The sequence below is a fragment of the Dromaius novaehollandiae genome, chromosome W (genome assembly GCF_036370855.1).
Source record: "Dromaius novaehollandiae isolate bDroNov1 chromosome W, bDroNov1.hap1, whole genome shotgun sequence".
In the NCBI taxonomy this organism is placed as follows: Eukaryota; Metazoa; Chordata; class Aves; order Casuariiformes; family Dromaiidae; genus Dromaius; species Dromaius novaehollandiae.
This window is the reverse complement of record NC_088130.1, coordinates 19,412,967-19,438,797: the sequence shown is the minus strand read 5'-3', so window position 1 is coordinate 19,438,797 and position 25,831 is coordinate 19,412,967.

Below are 25,831 nucleotides of genomic sequence, written 5' to 3'. Positions count from 1 at the left end.
ATGAGAATACTGGAATCATTTATTGGTGGGCTGCATTACTGGACTGAATTTAACCAGAAAGCTATTGTATATTCAGTGCAAGAGAGTGACACCGTTAAGGAGCAGGCTTGCTGTTTGCCATCTAGTTTGGATGCCTGTCTAGGTGGCTCATTTTCAGGTGCCATGGGCAGTCTGCCTCTGTGGGGCTTCTGTTGATGGTCCAGCTGTCATCGATGGTGCTGTGAGTCTTCCCATTGACTTTGAGGACAGTTGGACTGAGTTGCCAAACTATAGCATTTTCTTTCATGAATATCAATGGAAATGGCATGTAAATGCTGGATTTCAATTTATTCATAATGCATCCTACTGGATAGAGTGCATGTTTTGATCATTCAATGGGTATGAAATACCACGACCTGTCAGAGAGATATCAAATGCAATTATAGCACATTTAGAGTGCTATGCTAAGAGAAAATGGTTTCAGAATAACTAGTAATTTATTCTATGCAAATTGCTTCAACTACATGGTGCAGAATGTGTAATTGACAGCAATGGATATTGTAACAATGTTAGCTAAATTATGTTAAATGAAAGATAAATCAGGGTCTCCCTTATTTCTTTGAAATGATTTGTGATATATTTTGTTAAATTAAAAAAAGAGTCCCTTGCACATAAGTTGGAAGGAATAGTACAGACTGTATAAGGGTGCAAGGACAGTTTGTGGTTATGTTTCTCATTATGTGAATAATTTTATCATTGGGAGTTTTCCTGAACAAGAATTTTCAGTTTGTTCCACATAAAAATTCTTAAGGTTCTGATCTTACAATTAATAAGGGTCTAATGGGTCATAGTGATGGCTCAGTTTTGAGTACACTTTCACTGTACATTAAAATATTGTAAAAAAGAGACACTATATGGAATTAGATAGACATGAACTCTAAAGTTGCTATAGCAGAGAAACAGTACATGTTAAGCAGTTTCCAGAGATCGCAGATGTTGCATACTTTATTCTAAATCTCTCTTTGGCCCTGATCTGTGTCCTTGTGATGTGCATGTATAAATAGAGAAGAAGCTGGAAAAGAGAGATGATTACTTCTTTGAGTACAACATAGGCATTATCAAAGCCAGAATGTTATGTACAGATCACATGCTCAGATTTAAAAAATCAGCTTAAGGAATTAGATAAGGTGCAAAAAAGAATCAGAATGATTCAAGAAGCAGGAGTAAATGGCTTTTAGCGAGATGCATAAAGAGCTCACACTGTTTACATTTCAGAGGAAAGCCTGAGAAATGACTTGATTACAGTTTATAAGTACCTTCACAGGGAGAAAACGCCAGTTGCTAAAGTACTTTGTAATTTTACAGACAGGCATAACAAAATCCAGAGACAGAAACTGGAATCAAACTAATACACGCGTTTTTAACAGTGAGAGTGATTAAGCCCTTAAACAAGCATTAGTGAATCCTTCATTTCTTCAAATGAATACTATCTGCATTCTGGGAGGTATGAATTAGCTAAAAACAAGTTACCAAATTTTAGACATCTGTATTTGGGTGACATATAATATTTGATCTAGGAGATGTTTGACTAGAACGGGCAGGGAAAAGGATGAGTGGTATGTTATTTTTGTACCATTCACCGTTACGTAATCAACTTAGCTTTTTTTTCTCCTCTCTAACCTCCTTTACAGGCTAGAGGAAAAGAGTGAGCTCCTCTAAAGAGTAATTTAGAGCAAGAGCCTAATAGAGATTCTATGAACTACCCTTTGGTAATTGAATCTCTCTCTATTGACTACAGTAGGAGAGTAGATAAAGTTGGTGTGATACTTCTGTGAGTTACTTCTTTGCTAAATGAAGTTTTGGGGCACAGAACTCTGTTTCACAGGGAAAAGACAACTCATCTACTGCTATGATAGTATTTCTTAACTGCTTAAAGGAGTGGTCCCTTAATTCGCACATGTGACAAGAAGATGGATCTTAGATTTGAAGAAGATGCACAATATTAACTGATTGATTTTTCAGAGGCATGCTGTAGAGATCCAGTATAATTCAGTATCCAATATAAATCACAGGGTTTCTCAGTTTTGAAACAGCTGTTGTTCAGAAAGCATTTTGGAGTGTCTAGATACCTTCCTTCAAAACTATACCCACAAAGAAGTCTGATAGCTCATCCTATCACCCTTCAGTACTATAATAACGGGTTGTTACAGAAAAGATTTTCAGGGAAAACAAGCCACCTTAACATTAGGGAGCAGTTAAAGATACTGAATGAGAAAAGAGTGTGAATCTTCAGAGGATGTTTGCTGGAGTATGTTTGCTAGCTACAAGCTTCAGTGATGAGATTAGGTGTGTCATTCAGAGAGATTTAGTGATTGACTAAGGAATTCAACAGACTAAATGTTCCTAGATATACAGAAGTAAGGGCAGAATAATTATTATTGAACACTGAGCCCAGACAATTTAAGGTTTCAGTGCTGTCAATATAAGTCTGGCTCTAAAGATAAGAACTGTGACGTGGAACCATCTGAATTTTGACTGCAGCAAAACTTGAATGAAAATAACTGAACACTTCAATTTCATAATACTTCAAAAGCTTTTAGTCACATTTCTAAATGTCAGTCTTGTGGGAGGATAAATATCCTGCCTGCCAATTGGCTTCAGTGTACAGAACTCCATATTGTCCTTGTGACTTCATGGAGTGACCCAAATCCCCATTTGTGGGGCTCAAAAACTGTGGAAACTTATCCAGATTAACTGAAGACTGAATTTAATTGGATTAGTAGAACAACTTTAAGTACTTATGTAGGCATTTTCATCTAGGGGGAAAATGTATTCAGTTCCATGCTTTGATTGTGAAAGTGGTGTAATATTTGAAATAGTCATTATTTTATACAATATGTACATGAGGAGCTGTTCTAGTACTGTTGCTCTGGGCAACTTTCATGTATGAAGCTCCTCATAACCTGACTAAATTATGTTTTATAGACAAATACCCTCGTAATTCTCACTCTTTCTATTGGGTTGACCCTCTACTTCTTTTAAATTGTAGTGTTGTTGTTGCATTTAAAAGCAGTTCCAACCTCGGGTAAAGAAACAGCTTTATAGGAGCATGCATGGTGAAGTGATTAGTCTCCAAATATACCCATGAGAGATTTCTACATGTAGCTTAGAAATACTGCCTGGAATAGTGCTATAAACTTGTGTGCTTATTACCAGTATCTCTAGCTGTAAGTGAATGCAATATTAAAATTCAAGTGATTCTCTTAGTTAATTTTTCATGTATCTTCATTCTGCTCTTCATAAACATATATGTGATACTAGTGGCCAAAGAATTTAAGCACAGATTGAAAAACCTGCACTGAATAAAAAATATATACACATACATACATACAGTATTGGCGAATGATGAGAATCTCCAGGTTGCTAATTAGAGCACAAATGAGGTTGCTTTGCCTTGGCCACAATCCCTTTACTGTCTTTGTCCATTCCAATTCGTATTATATTTAATAAGACATAAGGTAAAAGCAATGAAATATTCTAATGCTTCCTGACATGAAAAAGAACTTGAAATAGAGCCAGGTATTAAATATGAAAAAGCCTATGGGGCTAATTTATCAGGCCAAAAATCAAGCAAGGGAATAATTTTGATAACCACCCCCCCCCCCACACACACACACCTTGTTTTCTTGTAGGATTGACACGTTATTCAGGCTTTAAAAATGTTTGAACAGCGATGAGCATGTGCTTAAAACTGAATAGTTGCTATTAAGCAGGTGGTTGGATACAGTACTGATTAGAACTTTTTGTGGACATGAAAATTTCTCTCTTGGGTTAGCTCTCAAGAGAAGATATAATATAAGCAAACAAAAATATGTCCATTTAGAAACAGAATTATTCTTCTATTCAGAATACTGTAGCAGATTTTAGTAATTTACCTTATCTTGTCTTTACCACAAAAGTGGAAACTGGCAAAACAATGACAAAACACTCAGGGTAGCTATTGACTTCTGATACTGAAATTTACTTCAAGGTAATCTCCACAGTAATGAAATCCTCTTGATGTAATTATTCCTCTTCAGGAATTTTTTAAGCTTTTCTGCTTTTATTGACTTGTTCAAGTGGACAACTATTTTGTCTTTTTCTTCTTCAATAACAATATTGATTTTTCTAAAATAAAACAGTCAATCAGTGTTCACTGAATTTTAAGTGAAAAACAGTTACCGCCTCAAAGCAACTTCAGGTTCTGAACAGTGTTCCCAGTTTCACTTCTAGTAACACTGTTTTCACCTGGAATTGATCACAAGTTCACACTTATAGCTCTATTCATTGTTGACACAAAAAATTGATTCTTCATTTGAACTGTGTTTTCTATGAAGATTTAATAAATCAATGTTATTTGCATTGAAGTATCTTGCACTTACACAATGCAATAATATTCTTGTATTGAAGACTGTCAAGTAGCAGACATCAAATATGAAGGAGAGCAAGGAGGTTCTGAAATAGGCCTTGCAGAGTTATGGGAAGAAATATGATATCTTTTGCAAGTCTAAGATTAGCATCAAAAGCCTAATTTAAGGCATTAAAGGGTGCTCTTTCCTTAAATAATCAAATTCGGCCATTTCATCAGACGACTTGGTGTAATGAGGCACATTCTATTCATAGGCCTAAACATTTCATATTGTTTAATCATATGGAGATGAGTTTATGAATTTTATAGAAAAGCAGTTTCTTTTATTATTATTTGACTATAAACCATCTATGTGTGTAGCTTGTCCTGTTCATAGCAACATAGATACCTGTTGCCACATGAAAAAGGATTAACAGTTAAGTTAGAGTTGCCTGGAGGGGTCAACTATATCTACGTATGAGTCTTGAAGAATAGCTGTTAAGCAGCAAGTGCAACCAATATTGAGAACATAAGACAATATTACATGGAGCTGGCTCCACATAGCTAAGAAGTGGAGATATTTTCAGCCAACATTAGTAAACAGTATCCACAATAAGCATTTATTTTTACCCAGCCTTTTGCTTTTCTGCATAGATTCATCCATTAATACAAAGTTTAGAAAAATTTGGGGGATTGTCGATTGAATACTTGAGTTGCTCTGCTTTAATGATACTTTTCTTCCTCAAGCCACCAGAAACAGGATTAAATGAAAAGTCTGTTATCTCTGTTGCATGTAGTGGAATGAAAAGGAAAAGAGCTGTTAAATGTTCAAAAGGCATGCATGTCAACATCTGGAATCTGATTTTAATGTCACTTAACCTGCTAGAAAATGGAGTGGGGTATGCCAGAGCAAAATGGAGAGGAGATCTGAGTCAGCAGTGAGAATGAAAGCAGTCAATTCTTTCTCAAAATAAGTGAAATGATTGCTTAGAGGGCAGTTGGGAGTGTGTAGGATGGGACTCTTCTGTGGATACTTTATTTTCTGCATGGATTTTTCTTATATCCGTTAGAAGAGCATTATGATTAAGAACATTGTATGACATTGTGATTCTGAGATCTTGCATCATGTTTATGATATATCCTATTCCAGTTTAAACTTTATTCACAATATCTTCACATACTGAAGCATGACTGAGGTCCAGTATATTATTAAATGTTATCATCTGTGCTTTCCCTATTTTTTGGTTTCCTTTCTTGTGTTTTTTAAGTAAATATTTTCTTTAATTTCTTTCCTAATTTCTTCAGGAACAGAGTCAGGAAACTATTCATGTTTTTTAAATTGTCCAATCCTTCACCCCAGTGAATATATGACTGAGATATAACGTGATCAGGAGCAGTCTGCATGCGTTCACAAAGGGAAAATCATGCTTAACAAACCCAAGCCTGCTATGATGGAATGACTGGCTGGGTAGATGAGGGGAGAGCAGTGGATGTTGCCTACCTTGACCTCAGTACAGCTTTGGACACTGTCTCCCATAACATCTTCACAGGAAAGCTCAGGAAGCGTGGGCTAGGTTAGCAGAAAGTGAGGTGGACTGAGAACTGGCAGAAAGGCAGAGTTCAGAGGGTTGTGATCAGTGGCATTGTAGATGTGTTTACGTATTTCAAGAGGTTAAGATCTATTAAAATGTTAGAAGGCAACATGTAGGCAGTTATTTCATTAGTTTGTTGGGTTCATAATAGCACAAAACTTTGAAGAAGATTAAATAAGTATCAGTAATTTACATAAAAGTTTTCTAGTCAGGTATTTTTTTATCCTCTTCCATGCTTATTAATAATTTTAATCTTTGATCCATTTTTAGGCTAGAGCTTGGTTTGAATTGAGTTCAAATGGTGCTAACACTTTCAGGTTGCTTTACCTCTAATGGGAGCCTCAGGAAGCAAAAGTCTCAAATGAGAAGATTTTTTAAATGATTTGTGATTAGTGTGAGTGCTTGAACTTGAGCAAGATAAACATTTCTGTTAGACAGGAGTTACCTCTATCTGGATGATATAGCACATTCATGTTTATTATTAGTGTAGAAGTAAGCAGGGAGAGTAATTTGCTAACTGATAAAGTTTTGAGTAGATTTGGATACTCACTTCCATACTGAGGCTATGTGGTCCGCTCTGCGTAGCTATGGAATTAAAATCTGTTAAACTACGGGACACCAAAAGGCTGCTTTTTTTTTTTTTTTTTTTTTTTTTTTTGTTGCTAGTATTGTGTTTGTTCCATATCATATCTCAGCTGTTTCTGCCTCTACAAAGTCATGAGTAATACACTCATGCAGTTACATTTTAACTAGTTTCTATCATTTTACTAACTTGCCAAGTCGAAACCCACTGAGTTTTTGAGAAGATTCTTCTAGTGGGCTTTGACTGGGACTCTAGTGAGGGTTCTCTTTGTAAAACCTCTTTTCCCTGCAGACTTTTGCAAAGTTGGAGGGTTTTGCCTTATTGGTGGTTACACACACGTGCAGTCCAGCTGCACCTTTTCATTGAGTTTCTCCATCACCAAGAGCACTTAACAGCAATGCAAAGTGGGTAAAAACTGAGAAAAACCTTCAGCAGATAAAGAGTTTCACTAGAGGAGTGTCGATGGGTGGGATTCATTTACTTAAGTGTAGATGCCTAAGGCTATTTTAGACCCCCTGTCCCCACCGCAGCTGAAGCACCACAGGGCTGACACAGGATTTCTGGATAACCTGCTCTCTTCTGGAGTGACAGCATGAGGCAAGGCATCTCCCTGGGTATCTCAGAGGGCACATGTGTGCTAAGGCAGGCAACTCCCACCCTGTCTAACTCAAAAAGAATAGTACATGATAATAATGCAATAATGGTTAACTCCAAATGTGTGTGTGGTAAAATGCCTGTTTGCATAATTCCTTTTTCTTTGGCATCTTTATGAATGTTGTGAATTTTCATTTCAGAGTAGTTAAAAAGTGCCCCACTAATAGTTGCTGGCTGCAAAATGTACTGTATTTGGAAGTTCATATACAGATCACTCTCACTTTCCTTCTTTCCGTGCTCCAAATGTTGTGCAGGGATTTAGCGGCTAGTTTAGGAAGAGGCAAACAGCATTGGTTTGGGCAAGTCACTGTGCAAGCAGATGCTTCACACGCATCTCCAAAGCAGCTCTGCCAATGTACTTCAATCCTGTTCTGTAATACCAACTTTCTAGTTTATTCCTAGGCTGCTCTTGAGCCGAGATGCCTGCCAAACATGCTAAATTGCACAAAATTGTGGTTTTATGTTGTAGAAAGTGAGGGTTCTGCTGGAACTTCCAAATGCATTTTCAATTTTCTTTATTTGGTCTACTTTGCACATATAGAGTGTTGCCAGCTACTGCACACTTATAGTCAAGAGACTGCTTTACCTCTTCAAAAGCTTTTTTGTTTTAATTTTATTTTGCCGTTTCCTCTGACATGAGATGCAACTGTTGTCTGTCTCTGGAATGTCATTTATTTCTTTCCTCTCTAGTCATTCAAGGCATCAGGCAGTGCTAGTTCTAGGCAACTGTCAGCAGTTAAGCTGAATCTCAACTTTGTGAGAAAATCAAAAAAGAAAAATCTCTGCTGGTAGCTTTATGCACTCTCTTTTAAACATTCCCTACTGTGTTACAGTGCTTTTTCTAGAATAAGGCTAATGTTATGTCTTAGTGGTTTCCTGTGGCAGTCCTCAAGCGTACATCATATTTAAACAACAATATTCCTTATTAGAGCAGTATTGAACTAATAATGAAACAGAAATGACTCAGATATCTCAAAAATACGTTAATGTGGTAGAAGAGCTATTTCCATCTCCTGTAATATCTGTAGATCCTATATTCCCTGTTGACTATTAAGGATAGTCAATAAATGGAAAGCAAGAAGAGCACGGTGGTGCTCAGATTTTAGCTTTGAGCAAAGTGTTCCATGTGACACACTCTGTCATTGAGCAAGCCAGAACAACTGAAAAAAGCAAACATATGAGGCTGCCTGCAGTACAGTATTTGCTTGTTATTTCTGCCCAGCAAAGAATGGGACTGGTATCTTGGGGCACTTGAATGCCTCTTGCCATGATGTCTCTCCCTGCCAGAGAATGGTGTTTAAAGCTAACGCAAAAAGCAAGGTCCACGCTAATTTTGAAGACTCTGTCTTTCAGGTCAGTCTTCAGTCACTGCATATTTAGATTGACAAAAAAAATTGAATGTCCTTTCTTAAAAAACCGCGTAGTATAGGCCAATGAGCTGTTTTATTCTTGTACTCTGGCAAGTTCTGAAGTCTCAGTCCCTTCATCACTGTTATTTTGCAAGACAGTGTCTTCATGTCTCGCAAAGCATTCTTTCCTCGCTCCATAGAACGTCAGGTCTGCAGAGAAATAAAGTGTAGAAGTGCCAGGCAGAGTTAGGTCTGCCAGACTGTATCTTAGTTAAATAAGCAAACTGTAGCTTGTTACACCTTGAAATCCAGTCTGAGACGCACAGCTGCAGCCCTGGGCAGCAGCTAACACAGACTAATGGTATAGCTTTCCTGCAGCCCTGGCAAACAGGACAGCGTACAGTTAATGAAGCAGTCTGAAAACTGCTTTTCACATAGACTACGAAGGATACTAAAAATCAGAAACCCCATTTATGAGTGAGTCCACCTTCTTCTGCCATCTCCAGACAGCGAAAGACGCTGGCTTTGGCTTTCCTTTCAGAATGGTAGCTTTTAATTTGAAATGGGTAGTGCAGATCCTGGACACTGGATCTGCAATACAAAACTTTATTTGCATTGGAAAGATCTGTCTGGCAATGGGGGGAAATTATGAACGTGATATAATAACTCCAGCAAAAATATTTTCACACTTGTAATAACATAGTGCTCATTAAATATCGATTTTGCATTATAAAACAATTTGTATCATGCTGCTTCATGATAGTATAAAAACAGATATAATTAATTTCAGCAGCAATTGAAATAATTGTCAACAGAAATAAGATGACATTTATAAACTAAATAGAGAAAACTCTTCTCATTAATGCTCTTTACTATAGCCACTTTAGATGTGAGACTGCTAAATCCTTCCTTAAACAACTTTAAGGCCATTATTAGTCTTGTTAAAATCCTTCTTTTTATGTTATACGCATATCCTTTGAGCTCCTTAGGGTTGCTAGCAGCCCACATAGAATCATATTGACTATTAAAGTTATATAGAATGTGGTTATCTAGAACTGCTTAATAACAATTATCTTCAGAAACAGCCAACCAAAAACTAAATGAATGAAGTGTGGAGGTTCAAGGGAAGCAATGGAAGTTGCAGCACAGTATGCTGTAATTTCAAATATTCTTCAGATGTACTTTGTGCCAGATTCTTCATTTGGACAACCAAGAACCCAATTCAGGTATTTTTTCATTCATTTTTTTGTCCACTTTTCAAAGGTCTTCAAGCCTGTATAGGAAGATCTCTAAGGAGTGTGGATAAAAAAATTATGAGTGATTGTTTTTTACACAGACTTGACTGCTTACCAGACTCTTATGTCTGTCTCTGTCTATCAGATGTGAGGTTTGTAGGAAAAGCTAATATTACTTGTTACACTAATCTTATCCTTTTGTCTATATTTGTATTTATAACTATGAGTAGCATTTAACATCTTGATATTCCATCCCACCAGGCAATAAGAAAGTAAATAAAAACATACCTTAGGCTCATTAACAATGGGATGTTTCACGCTATATGAATTTCTGGCTTTTAGGTGGAATCACTATGAAAAATTCGGACTCTTTTAACAATGAGAAATCTCAAATCTCTTCTGCCTTTTTGTGGGAGAGGAGTTGCAAAATAATGTGAACCAGTTTAAAAGAAAGGGCGGGTTTCCGCAGTACTCATTCACCTGAGCTGCTTTCAAGCGTGACTCCGTCTCCTCTTGATAGTAGCTGCCTAGTTGTGGTGGGTGATAATGATGGGAGTAGAAAAAGCTATTTCACACTGAGCCGTGGCAGAAGCAGGGACACAACTGCTCCTCCTGGGCAGCAGAGTTCCTGTGTGATGCTAAGAATACTGCTGAAGCCAGCTTTTTTTTTCATTTTTTAACTGAGATTCGTTCATCTGTTTGTCATTTTCTGACGATACTCTGAAGACTAATATGCAGTTGCAACTGAAGTCAATAGAAATTTTGGCTGATATTTTGCTGAAAAGTGGCATAGCAAATCACATGAGGAAATTAATAGCTTTGTCATCAGAACAGCATTTGAATAATACGGGATATCTAAGGCCTCGGGCTATCCAATTAATGACGAAGAAAGAACAGCATACCAAATAACTGTTCCCTAAATGAGCACCATCCATTTTGCCTACTAAATGAGGCAAGGTTCTATGCAGAAGGAAAAACACCAGTCTGTTAATATAATAGTGTACCGTCACGTATATTCACAAAGATTTGGAATTATGTTTATATATCCAATAGCTACTAATATGACAGAGTCCCTATTAAGACTTTTTTTGAATTCTGATGTAGAGGCAAGCGTGTTTTTGTTTGTTTTAAATGTCTGTTGTGAAAATCATGGAGGTTGAAATTTCGGTCACTTGGTATTTGGGATGGGTTGCTTTTGCTAAGTAAGCTTCTGGTTTCTCATTACACAAGAAACGTGAAGAGAGGACTGGGCAGGGAGACCATGGGAGCTCTGCTGGTCTCCCATCCCGCCCTCTCTTGTCGTGTGTTAGCCACACTCTGTCAGATCCTGTTAAAGCACATCATTACGCCTGGCCTGATATGACAAGACAGTAAGAAGAAATGCAAAGAATATTAAAATAAAACACTCAAATATTCCTGCTTACTGCTTTCTGACCATTTCAAGGCACAAATGGCTTTAATTCTAGCAGCCTCTTTGATCTCTTTGTGGGAATAGATCATCCTACTTCTTAGAGTTAGCTGTATTAGAAATCCATGGTAACGTACCATATTCTTGTGAATTTTTCTGAGAATTTTGTTTTAGAATGCAGAAACACATGTTTCTGGAATGTGCAAATACTAAAATTATTATGAAATATTAGATGATCCATCTAGCTGGCTGACACCCTGCCTGCATAGTTGCTACCTGATATCTGATGCTTTCGAAGAAATTTTCTACTATGTATTTTGTCTTTTTTCTTCTTTCTTTTTTCTTCATGTATTTGAATCAAACATAACATTTGATCCCACTGGGCAGACGAGCAAAGTTTCAAAGACAGAAAAGCATGGGAAAATAGGGCTGCTCCCTTTACAGTTCCTATTTGGGATATAACATCTACTTAGAATGGGTTTGATTTATATACAACTAATTTGGAATATTTTGAAAAATGAAATTAAAAAGTACAAAGCTCGGATTATTTTTAAGTATCTAAGAAAATTTAAACTGGTTCCACAAGTTTATGAGTTGCTTTAAGGAATTCATGGTCTGATATCTTAAATTTTTTGAAATAAGCAGGAATTGCAGATGCTCTTTTATCCATTAAGAATCTATATATCAAGCATTTTATAAAACTGTACCAGCTCAACTGTTGCAAATAGTTTCAATAGTTAAGATGACTTGAAGTCTTAAAGCATCCTGAAGCTACTTAATCTGTAAAGGCTTACTGTGGTAAATCTTTAAAGTAGTTTAAATCAGGTTACAGTCCTCAAATCTGGCCACCCTTTTTCCCCGGATTCAAAATAGATTTTCAGCCTCACTTTTGTCATCTAGTTATGAATCCAGTAGTTTGAAAGATGGTTGAAAGATCGCAATCATAGCTAGCATGCAGCTCTAGAGGAAGAATCTGCTTCTAGTCCTGTATTTGCAAGCTTGCATTTGCAGGACTGAGCACTGATTTGTTCTTATGGATTTTCTTTTTTTTACTTCTTTCAGGATTTTTTTTCTTATTTATTTTCTGTTTTGTCTTCCTAAACTGTTCGTTTAAAATAGCTCTCTCATTGCATCTCCGGATCTGTAGGGAATTTAGCCTCACAATCTGTTTTTAAAGAACAGAACTACCCAACTGGTGGATTTTTCTCCAGCTCTGTCTGCATTATCCTCTAGTTATTTTTTAAAGACTTCTTCTTTACTTTCGATAGTTTAGATACTGTCCAAAACATCTTCAACAAAATCGCTTCTTTTCATAGTTGCTACAAGTGAGTAAAAGATTCCTTTCTGTCTTCTGGTTTTTTTTCTTTTCCTCTAGATCAAAAAACATCATTCATCTAGGCCCTGTTGTCCTTCATGCCATCAAACACCTGTTGTACTTTTTTTTTTTTTTTTTTTTTTTTTTTTTTTTTATAACTACCTCATGGCATGGGATGTTAAATGTCATTGAAATGGCAGTCTGCGGAAACAGTGTAAAACAAATAAAAGCTCAGGTTTCTTTTCCTAGGGTTCTGGTAAGTACCCTTGCCCATACTTACAAACATAGAAAAATATCTGGCTTCAGATATTTCTCCCTTACCTTGTCTTTAACATTACTAAGTAGTGAAAAATTAAATAAACACCAGTTAGATATTTAACGGACACTCTTCTACACATTTATGTAATTAATTGGGTTTGATATGTTAGTGAAAGGTTTTTTTCCTGTTTTTTTTTTTTTTCCCCCCCCCCCCCGTTTTACTTATTCCTTTAACATTATGCTCTTACATGGGCTATAGGAAGAAGCTGCAGGGACATTGTGGCCGTATGAGGTATTTGAATTATTCAGATAACTTCTCTGGGTAAATCTTTCATCTGCTTGCAAAGGGGTTCCTTGTGGTTTTGCTTTTCAACTTTAACTTATGTTTCCTGTAACTCGTGTGCTTTTGCATACAAATAACTAGACAGCTGCTCAATTATATAGGCCATTGTTCCTACTGATTGAGGAGAGGAAGAAGAACGAGGAATACATCATTAGATCAGAAAGAAAAGCTTTAATAATGTTGTTGCTTTCACAGTGTGCACAAGTTGCATCCTCTTTTTGTTATGGTCGTGGAGAAAGAAAAGGAGAAAAGAAAATGTATTAGAATGGCATTTTGTTGTTGTTGGTTTTAATGTTCTGGAACACCAAGGTGGTTAGAAGGAAGGTAGGCGAAACATTTAGGTATGTCTTATTTTTTGTTGATTTAAAAAAACCCAAAAACTTACTGATGTGTTGAAATATGAATTGTATGGCTATATATAAGTACTGTGCATGATCATGTCACCTCCATACCTTGAAGTATCAGTGTTTGATGTCCTATCCCTGAAAAAAGGGACGGACGACTGTAGATATTAGACAAGTTAAAATGTGTTTTATAGTATCACAGCATGAAATACTATGATTTGACCTATGTGATAGAATTCAAGGTGTTGTAACTGCATTCAAGCAGAGATGTTACACTATTTCAGGCTATCTGGGGACCCAGCCAATATTTTTTCCATGCTTCTATATTCATTTGTGGCTATTTAATCTCCCTATCTTTCTATCCCTGTGAACATCCAAATTCAAATTTATCCTCCCAAAATTATGAAAGTGCAAGATATAAATTAGTTGTTTCTAGGCAATAAGACCTCCGTGTTGCAGTCTTAATATTCCCATAATTGTTTTATTTTCTCTTGCCAGTGATTTAGTTTCACTTTAGATTATTCACACTAGTATTTTAGAATCAGTGGTTTGTGGGTACTTTCTTTTATTTTGCCTCTATAATCTTGATGCTTCAGTTGACCAAATCTTTGAAATGTAAAATACAGATGGATTTGACTCCACATGGTTGCTATTAGCCTGTTTTGATCTCTGGCTGAGGGCAGGAGTGAAGGGGGGAATATGTGCAAGTCGGTCAGAGGTTAGACTAACCAAGAGCCAAGTAAGAAACATGGGATTTGACCTCAGATGAAGAATAATCAACATGTGAAACACAGCTCATCCTGTTATTTTCCTTACTGATGTGCAGTAAGGTTTTGATTATTGGATGACTGTTGGAACAGAAAATGGTATTTTTTATTTTAATTTAGGGCTTTTTTAGGCATCAGTTGATTCTATTCGTAGCACATTATTTTGCTTTTGTTTAGAAAAATGCATGAGATATATAATGTGTTTGTCTTGCATTGTCAATTTTGTTTTGCCCATTGTCAATTGTATTTGAAGTTAAATTACATGTTTGATCATATTATTCATTGAAGCATGTTTGTTTTTTAATGTTTGTGGGTTAGCAGTCTGTTATGATGCAAACTGTTATTTAAATTTTTATATTTATACATTGAATTATGAGCTTTGTTCAGATGACAAAATTGTCTGAATGCATATAAAACCATATAAAACAAGAGTTGTTTATGAAGTTTTCTGAAGATTAATACAGAGCTAAAAACTTTAAGGTATAATATATAATGGCAAAGGAATGCATAAGGAAACATAAGATTTTAGATAGGTAAATACCTGACAAAAGAAAGAACAGGCACAAGCTGTGTGTGGGGACCATAAGCTGTTACCTTATTATCCTTGTTTCGCATAGAGAAGACTAATCACTGGATGACTAATACACTTTTGTTGCTTGCACTTACCGAAATTCTTGTGCTTGGTCAGACTTGCGGCCCTCTGGTCTTATGTCCTGTTTCATAGCATAGTTAAACCAGAGATTTCAAGAAATTGCAGTTAGTCATCTACAGGATCATCTGCTCCACTTGAAGGCTGCATGTATAAACGAGTTTAAACCCTGATGTGTGAAGTTGAATGTTTACTTTAATACAGCTTCACTTTTCTTTCTAACATTCTCTCTCTCTCTCTCTTTCCCTCTCCATTACTTGTTCTGAAGCATTCTGGGATTTGCCAATATCTGAGACAGGAAACCAAATGATCTGGACTAATACTCTAAGAGAGCGTAGAGAATCTTTCTTCTCAGATGCTTGGCTGGTAGGTTTTGTTCAGGTGTTTAGGGTCAAAATGATCATGAGATTTTATGTCAGAAATATTCAACCAGGCTGACCTGGAAAAAAACAGGTTTTCTAAGTCCTTTTGTAGTACCAAGTGTATATAGAGATCATCTGAGCACTTCTCACCTAGCCAGTTTCTGAGAACAGATAGCGTCCTGGCCTCCTCTCTTTTCTTCCTCTGGCAAATAAAAAGTCATCTTCAGAGGAATCGCTTCATCGTAATGAAGTATTGAGTCTAATACAGGGGGTGTGGGGTGAAATGTAATAGCTTGTGATATACAGGAGATTAAATAAGAGATTTTATAGCCCTCTCTGAGCTTGACGTTTATGAAACATTATAACTCTGGAATATGCCTTTTTGAACTTTCCATTAATACCACTTTTGGGGAAGGATGTCAGTGAATAAATTTGTTCATGCACACATTCAAGAACTAAAAAGTTTAAGCAAGCAGCTTTTGTTGAAGTGGGATGCTAATACCAGAATATTGTTGAGTGAGATTCTAATGGAGCTTCATTTTCAAAGTATTTGAGCATTAAGGCATCAATTCAGAACTCAATTAAACACGTACCCAAGGCATTCTAACTAATTTTAAGCAGGTAGAACTAAACATAGTCTTCATTTTATAGTGGAGCTCTGTGGATTTCTTTTTTTTCCTTTTTTCCCTTTTTTTTTTTTTTGAATATCTGACATTTCTCTGGAGTTTTCATACTAACTGAAATGCACAGAAACAGGAGGCTGTTTGACAGTTCACATTTAGGGGGGCTGAGTGACCTCTGTTAAAGTCAGTGAAGCCATCCCAGGAATAAATTGGCCTTTACTGAGTGACAGAGAGGCCACATACTTGGATGTACATATTTTGAAGCTTTCTGTTTGGGTGGCTAAGCATTGTTCCAGTTAGTTTCTGAATTTCAGAAACAATTCTCTTAACTCATCTGGCCAGGTTACTGTAACAGCCCGAGAGCTGCTGGAAATAAGAATTTAGTATGCTCTGTTGTGTTTCAGTAATCTAATCTTTTAAATCTGCTCTCCTACTTGATTTTCAGAAATACCCAGTATCATGAAACTACTATTCATGATCTGAAAATATTAATTTCCACCGTTGCATTTTATGCAAAATGACTTTTTTCCTTTTAAGTATTACCTGCCTGTTAAACATTGAGATTTCTTTAGTGAGAGCCAGCAGAATTTCCTCCTAATCTAAGTACTCCCGTTTGGTGCACAAATAGGTTTATAACTCTTGCTGGGAGGGGGATGAAACGGTGCTTCCAAGCTTGCTTTAGGGATGTAGGTTTCCATGTCTTCAGTCCAGGTGGACAGTTTTTGTTCATCTGGGCAGCACTCCAGCGGTGGGACAATTTCAGTCAGAGGTTTCAGTTTTTGAAAACTTATCAACTCTATCAAAAAGGTACAATTTTTGAAACAGAAATACACTCTTGTCTCAGATATGACAAAGATCATCCCTTGCTTATTATTTGTTGAAGAAAACTTTTGTACAATGCCATTTTCAAGAATGAAAGATTCCTGCTTTTTCATTTTCCTCTCTTGTAGGGTAAGTCATTAGCAATTGATCTTAAAGGATACTTTTGTAATCACTAATGAACTGGAAGGTTCCACTTGAAGTGTTGAGATTTGTCACATTGACTTCAATAGGAGTTTGAATTTAGCAGGTCTTTTATGAAATTAAAGGTTGAGGCAACTATAGATATTTTTTCAAAGTACAATCTTAGTAAAATGTTTTCTGAATGAATGACTTGCATGGAAAGCCATCCAACACTTAACTAGTACTTCTATCTAATCAAAAACAGCTGAAGAGTATGTTGCAGGTTTAATGTGTCATTTATCTGCACGTAGGTAGTTTCTCTTGTGCCTGTACCATTCCAATGTGAAAGCACACTGACAGTTTCTTTATCTCATATTATTAAAAGCCCTTTGTCCACCAACATGAACAAAAAAGTAATTATATATATTAAAGAAATTTTTAAAATATTCTATTTTCAGTATTTCATACAGTATTCAATGAATCTTAGTTTATCTCTTCACATTGGCAGCTAACAACTACAAAGACTTTAGTCTTCCCAGGGACTGACTATCTTAGACCTCATTTCATGAGCACTTGAAGATGTATGTTTGATAGTCTTGCAAAAAACTCACACATATAATAGTCAAATGTTTAATTCATGACTTCTGTTGAGTAAGCTCTGAAATAACCAAACTGGTATTTTATTTGGATGCAGCTGTAAGCCAAAGCTTACAGACCTTTGGGTTTGCTTGAATATTTTCCAGGATTTTTAATGATTCTTTGTAGTGTTGCTCCATATGAAATAACTTGCAACCTAAGGAGAAAGAGGGATGAAAAGTGCAATTAAATATCTTTTAAATAGAAGAATTTGTTCAAATTTTTCACTTTAGTTTTAAGGCTTTTAGACACACAAAGAACAAGTTGAGGATAATGTTAACTAGAAACTTTTCTGGTATGGCAAGAGGCTATTCTGTAGTTGGTTCAATATTTCAAATATAATTTTTTTTTCATAGAGAAAAAGCCTTTCAGTATTAGGCCTATGGAAATATAAGGACGAGTCACATCCGACAAAGCTTCTGCTGATGTCCCAGAGGCTGCACAGACTGCCTGCCTCACGGGAAGTTCCAGGAAAGAAATTTTTGCTATATTCCTATGTGACGTGTACAGCTGTTGATTTAGGCTTATCAGCCTAAGAGAAAACTCTGCACTCCTCTCCGCACTGCAGATTTTCACTGTGCGTTATCTACTCATTTTCCTCCGAACTTCTCTTGTCACCAATGGGAATTTCTTGCATAACAGAACAAATAGAGAAGGTCCAACTGGGAAGCCATAAGAGATGAGGGATACGTTGTCCTGAGTTCCTTTGCTGTTCTGAAATACCTGAAACACAGATCTGAACAATGCCTTATGCAAAGCAGGTCTGATAACTTGTTGAACCTCAGTGATGTTACAGGAGACAAACTTTATCTTTTGAAAAAGAAAGCACGAAGCATTGTATGCTGACTTACCTGGTGTGGTTCAGGCAACATTAACTGCCTAATAAAAACATGTGAGCCGTGGCAGTTCTTCAGTTCATAAAGGTCTACTTTTTGATATTTTGAAATGTAATATCTTTTGCAACTGACTCCTTGAATAAAAGATCAGGAAAAAAACTTCTGAATTCTGAAGGAAACTGCTTCAAAGAACATGGCAACTAAATAAACATATTGTGAAAATTAATAGAGGGGAAAAATAAGCAGAATAGGTGTAAATAGATAACGGGAGAATGCAAGAATCTTAAAGAAAAACTTGAGCTACTTATGGTAGGAATTTTAATTTGATTTAAGAAATGCATGTGCTGGAAAATAAGTGGTATTGAAGTTCAATTATGTTTTCAGTTGTGACATCACTAGAATTAAACTATTATTGACCTCCATATTAAAATGGCTTAATAGTTTGATCAGAATTGTATGGAATGAAAAGGATATATGTCAGATAAAGACTAGTTCACTGACTGATCTTAAAACGAAATTGGTTTTGGTAACACTAGTTAATGGAGCTGCTTCTAATTGAGTTCTTTAAATATCTTTTTTTGGCCCAATGATATTTAGGCCCAGTGCAGATGCAATAGAAGATTTTTGCCCTTAAAGCTTACAGATGACACAAAGATGGTATGATGATAAATAATGCATAAGATTGGGTGAGTCACTGGAGTGTAACAGGTGCATTTTAATGTTGTTAAATACATGTCTAAGAGCAAAGATGCCTAGAAGGATGGGAAATTATATTGGTGAATTACATTGCAAATTGTATTGGTATATACTGTGTTCAGTTCATTGTGTTCAGTTCTTGCTCTTCTTGTTCTCCTTAAGAGCAATATATAAACTGTAGAGAGAACCAAACAAATCTCTGCAGATGCAAAATAATCTTTAAGATGCAAATTTAATGAGCTCAGCACATCTTGCACGTTGTGCCAAAGGCTGCAATATGACTGGCACAGTGTTTATGTTTTCTGGTGCGGTGAGAGAAGGTGTGATAACTTAGGGTTAACTTGACTAATAATTTTGTAACAGGGTCCAAAGTCCTAGAGAGAAGGTAGAGAAATCCAGTTTTGAAATCCAGCAGTGTGTATTTTGGAAATTCAACATTGAATTGGCTTATCAAAGAAGGCCATGTATTTACCATTACCACTAACTATAAAGCCTTTACATTGACTATGAAAATTTGTTCAAAGCATGGTTTGCAAAACTTGAAACAGAGTATTAATCGTCATGGAATTAATTTGCTTCCTTTACTCCTTCCTTCCATGCTCTCTCTGATGTCTATTAATGCTTGAATGGAAGGAATGGTAGAAGCGACCACAGATCCCTTATGTGTCAAGGCCACCTTTTGGATGATGTATGCAGGTTTTCTTTGAGAATTTTTTGATAACCTATCCCTGAAATCATTCCTTCCTAACTTATTTATGTGGAAATAATTTTTGCTTTGGTTTTTGTCTTCCTGTCAGCAATCTCCTTTTCAATTCTGAGATTTACTAAATGTTTGAGATCCTGCAAGAAAGAAGATTTATTTTTGAGATACGTATATTTAGGTACTCATGTAATTTATGGCCTCTAACACCCCAGATAGAGTAGTCCAAATATCCTTTAAACACCTGTCCATGCAAATGATAACATGAATGGGAGTCAAGATTGTACTGAAGCTTGTAAAAGAACAATTGTATCGATCGTTCATGGTCCACAGCAATATCAAAGGTAGTGATCAACATAAAAGCACTGGGTTTGGGGGTCTTCTGCTTTGTTCTGGATTTTTTGACGGTTTTCTTTCCATGCTCTTAGGGTAGATTATTTTATGACCAATAGAATGAATCTGCATTTGTTTACATGTGTTTCCAGGTTGGCTGAAAGTTATTTTCAGCCTGTAGCTGGCTTATATCGACAATACTTTTCACTCCTGGTTCACTGGTCTGTTTATCTATGTTTACAACAGAGAACATTCGAAAGACTACTTTAGTAGGGTGTTCCTAGGACAAAGCCTAGTTTTGGAGCTTTTCTCTTACAGCTGTCTAGCCTGCTCAGATACTGCCATTCCAGATCAGAGGACCTGTCCATCAGAGCTCTTACCTTTTCATCAGTAATAACCCATACCACACCTGATTCTCCAGCAGAAAGTAGATACCTTCTACAATAGCATGCATCTATTAGGAATGATATAAAGAAAAAGCAGAAGATATTTCCCTGCTGAACAGATACAGCATTTTTATAGATGATTTTGGTGTGCATCTTTTGGTGTAAAAGAGTGGGGATTCAAACAGGTTCAGAGTTGTTAACCTGACATACATGATTTGATTCTGTGCCTGTCAATTTATTACCTCCAGCCCCCCCTTTTTTAAGAAAAAATAATGTCCTTTTTCACTTGTAGAAGAGAACAGAACTGTAGGTTTAAGTTTTTTAAAGCATTAGGACATTCAAATTGTTTTGCCAGCACAGAGTCATAGGTTCAGGTTGGTAGGGACCTCCAGAAGTCATCTACTCCAGCCTGCTTAAAGCAGGGTCTATGCTGAATTCAGACCACGTTGCTCAGAGGTTTGTCCAGTCAGGTCCTGAGAACCTCCAGACATTGGAAGCCTCCCTGGGCAACATTTTCCAGTACCTAATTATACTCATTTTTTTCCTTATGTGCAGCTGGACCATTCCCCATTTCACTTAATGACTGTTGTTCTAAACAGGGTTAACTGGCTACAAGATGACCCTTTTGGATGTGAGTGGATTTGGATGCAATAGGACTGTTGTGTTTTGTTTAGACCTAACGTCTCTCCCTAAAGCGGGGCACAGTGAAGGAGCCGGGGAGTAGTGAGCTCAGAGTTACCAAGCAGCACTGCAGAATCGAGAGATGCTGCAGATGGCTGTAAGCCTCTGTCAGCTTTATCCTTAACATGGGATGCACAAACACATTGAAAAAGTCAAGTGAGACCAAGGGAAGCATGCTTTATTTGTAGTTCTGGGAAATCTGGGATTTTGAGGTTTTGTCTGTAAATTATTTCACTGTTCTAATGGCGGTGGGAAATCAGCTATGGGAGAATTAACCAGCTGCCATTCACACATCAAGTGGCTTTGACAGCTCCACTAGCTTTAGAGACTGCCTTTCCCACTCAAATACTGCCACAAGACTTGCAGTCAACTTTGTAGCCAGGCTTTGATTGCAAGCCTGGGAAAGCTGGTGTTCATTTTTTGTAAGGCATGGTTTCTTTTACCCCTCCGTAAGCATTTTGAAAAGACTAGCATGTTTGTGGATCAGACTGTGCCTGACCTCTGTGTGGGTGGACAAGGAAAAGGACAAAGAACTTTGCCTTTGGGCGCTTCCCTTTTCCTTCATTTTGCTCCCGAAGACTGAGATGGTTTGTCGTATCCTGTATGCCCTGGTCAAGCAATCTCAAGGAGCCTGACCATTGTGTTACCATCAATCTCTGAAGGAACTGCTTGTTTTAATGTCTTGAAGTTGTAGCTGCCTGAACAGCAGCAGGAACCTGTGCCAGGGTTTGTTCATAATACATATAACCGGTTCATAGATATATTTTAAAAGACGAACGAGGTACTCACATACTTATAACCAACACAGTATTTTTTCTGCCATTACAGTGTACAGATCTGGCTTAGCACAGAGCAATCACGTTTCGATGTTGTGTCACTCCTCTATGAAAGCAGAGCCCATTTCATCTTGAAAAGCAAAGGGAGAGGGATGGGGGGGAGGGCTAACGTGTGCTCAGGTGGAGAGGGAGGCTGAAGATGACAGCTTCTGTGGCTCTTCGGGTCATTCCTGAATGAGTCTTGGGAGTTTCACAAATTGCTTTTTAAGGTAAGGTTACTGAAGGAGATGAGCAGAATGGCAGCGCTCACAGTTCTCATTGGCGAAACCTCCTGAAGGAGGGACCGAAGAGCCCAGAAACAGCAGGCTGCGTTGGTTACAAACTAAATAAATAAAAAAGAAAAACGCATTAAAAAAGTGCCTGTCTTAACTTGCACCTAGAGAAATGGAGGCCTCTCAGTCACCTTACACTGTGACTTCTGCGTGTTTGGGCAGTTAAAGCCTGATCCAAAGCAAGAGAGTCTGGTAGCAGGCTCTTCTTCGTCTTCAGAAGGGTTTGGCTCAAGCTCTTTCAAATCTCATTTAAGAACTGGAAAACAGCTTTGATTTGGAAGTACTGATGTGTCAGTAAATAGATTATTGCAGTTGTTTTAAATAGTGCAACTATTTGGAGAATACCTTTAACTATTAGGAAAGTCTTTCTCTTTTTTCCCATTAATATTACAAATATTTTACTCACTAGCTGTAGTGACATTGATAATGGTTGTGACTTTTTATTTCTCATACTAAGCTTCATTCTGTCTATCTGAAATATAGGAAAATGTTTGGCGTTCTGAGGATGAGCTGAGCTTGTGTTTTGTTCACCAACACTTAGAAAATGTATTTCTCACTGCTTGCAATTTATATTTAAATGTGTTCGTGTAGTCATGTTATTACTGTTACAAGACAACCAAATCAAAAGCAGATGATCCAGTATTGCACCAAAAAGAAAATAGATTAAAGCTATGTACCAATTACCTTTCTCACTATGGCGTAATGATGAACAAATCCACTCATCTGTGAGCAAGCCCTGTTAGGTATAGAAAGCAGACCTAAATGAATCCCAGCCAAGCACTCTGAGCTCATTTAAATCAAAAAATGTTCAGTGTAATATTTGCAATTTTTTCATTTTACACAGAATAGTAATCATGAATGAAGTAATGATGAAAAGCTCATACACTGAGGAACAAGAGTTGGTTTAGACCTTGGAGGAAAAATTCAATATTTCATTTAAATATCCAAAGTGGGAAAATTTTATTAGTACTTTGAGCAACTTCCACTTCAAGACCAAAAATCAGAGAAGACTTTCCTCACCTTGTAAGATGAACAAAAGGTAGCGGATGGGTTTATGAAGGTTGAGGGAGGTTGAGATATCTAGGTCCAATAAGTTTTAGCTCTACATAATGATGCCTTTTAAGACATTAAAATCTCAATGAGTTTTCCCACATAGATGTGTCCTTATCGAATAGTTTGTTACCAGAAACTAACCCGGAATACAGTGGTCAACTCTGAAATGAAGCATAACATTTTGAAATTATGGAAACAACTTCTTAAATAGTCCTCCTGCTTTTCCCATCTTCCTTTGGTTGAAATTATTTTAATTAATTGATTTTTAAAATTTGTTTTAAAAAAATCTCCTCCCAGATTTGCTTGATGATTACCCTTGTAGTTCTACTATAAATATTAATAGATTCTAAATAAAGAGGGGCCTTTATTTATTCATGGAGCTATGAAGACTTTATTGCTCTCCTTTGCTTCTAATGGCACGGCTTCCTTTTGTATAATTTTAGTGCTTGGGGTTAGAGTCTGATTCCACGCTTGTAGAAAGTCAGATACTGAGAATTTATATTATTTTATTGTAGAACTGGAGTAAATGAAAGCAAAATGCTTTCAGAATATTTTTTTCTTGGTATTTTTTTTTTCTGGAGGTGTTTTTTTGTTGTTGAGGCCATGAACCTCCTGTGATAGTACAATCACAGAAAGCAGTACTACAGAAAAAAAGGTAAACATATGAAGGATAGACAACATTATGTTTTGCAATTTTGCTATGTAGGCAAGAGTTTCATTTAATGGGCAAGCCAATTTGTACTCCTAGGGAGCTCATAGCTGTGAAAGATGAAATATTCAAGATAACTTAGTATTTTGCTATATGAATTAGAATGTCTTGAGACTAAAATATTTATTCATTTCTATTGTGTTTGCCTCAGTCACATCAGTGTTAGTGGTGTGCATGTCCTATTTCCATATTCCCAAGAGCGATTCTGCTCTCAAAATAGATCCACCCCTAAGAGTTTTGACCCAGTATTGAACAATGTCATGCAAGCACCTCAACATGAGGCTTCCAGTTAATGCTTTAATTACTTTGGAAAGTGACATTATTCTGTAAACAAAAAAAGTTAGTTTAGAAGATGAGAAGGTGAAATCCTTTCAGTGATTTACGGGCCTAAAACTATGATAAGGTTTAAACCGGAAAGATCACAGCTTGGCACATTAAAAAAAAAATCTGTTTATTCCTAGTTACTTTTTTTTAAAAAAGATTTGTTTTAGATTTGATACATTTTACTACTGCCTAGTTTTTGACAAGAACTAGCAGCTATGTATCATGAAGTTGGAGATGTGAGAAGCAATGTCACTAAGTACATATGCATAGAGCCACATAAGCAGAATGCTTTTGAATATCAGTTGGAAGTATAATGTAATGTAATATAATCTTAGTGTAGAATGTGGATGTGCATCGCTAAAAATTTCAAAATAAAAGGGCTTAATTGAAAGAACATAGCACTGTTATTGTAATGATAGGGCAGAGCACCTCATCAGATTGACAAAAGTCATCCGAAGGATAGTCAGATGGTTGTGAGGAACTAAAAAAGATACTACAATTATTTAACAAATAAAATTATTCTGAAATTTTTCTAGTAGCCAAATCCTTCAAGGTTTGTGTCCACACAAGGACACAAATGAGGTTACTATTCCCATTTTGCTCCTTTTGCTATTGTATCTTTACACTTAAACGTGAAGGAATTTTTATCAGCTACGTGAAATATTCACGAAACAGGATAACTGTTTTTTAAATGTTAATTAATAGAGGAAGAAAAATAAAACTTGTGGGGGGGGGGCAGGGGGGGGCAGTGCTTTTCACCCTGAAAAGATTGAGACTGACAAATTGCAATACCTCCAAGTATTGGTCAAAGCATGTGAACCTGTCCTTTTCAAATGTCTTTTATTTTGTTCTAATTTGTTTATTATTAATTATTTATATTAGTTTTACAGCTATTGCTATTAGTATTAATATATGAAAGGTCTCTGAGAAGCTGCAAAGAGCTAGCAAGTGCTACTGGGAATTGATCCTTGTATATGGTATGAAAATAGGCTGAGATGACTTTTCTCTTTGGCTGATAATTTTGAGATGGACTCCTAACGTTGTTTGAAAAAATATATATTGTATTCTCCATTTCCTTATTTTTCCAATTAAAAGTTTCAGATGATAATTCAAAAATTCAACTCATTCCTGAGGTGATAATCTGATCCCAGAATGATCTATTCTGAGACTGTCTTTTTTCTGATTTTTCTTCAATGTCATCTTCTTATTACTGCTTTTCCACCTTACAGGCACTTAAAGGATAGATATTAGCTGTTATCTTGAAGTCAAGTCTCATCAGGCTTATAAAATTGATTAGGACAGTCATTAATAACTCATTTATGGAGGAAGTCTCTATCTAACAGCTAAGAAACTAGTGTGGACTTATGCTCTCACCTCCCCAGAGTTTTTCTTATGATATATAGCATGATCTTTTGTTTAACCCTTGCTGTTCTCTCCTCTGGGATAGATGGCTCAAGCCTTTATGCCCTTAAATTTGCACTCCAGATCTTTATTCACTGTAAATTAGAATAACTCAGTTGACTTTATTGAGATTATGCTGACCTATCTTTGCTGAGGAACTGGACCATATTCCCAGGGA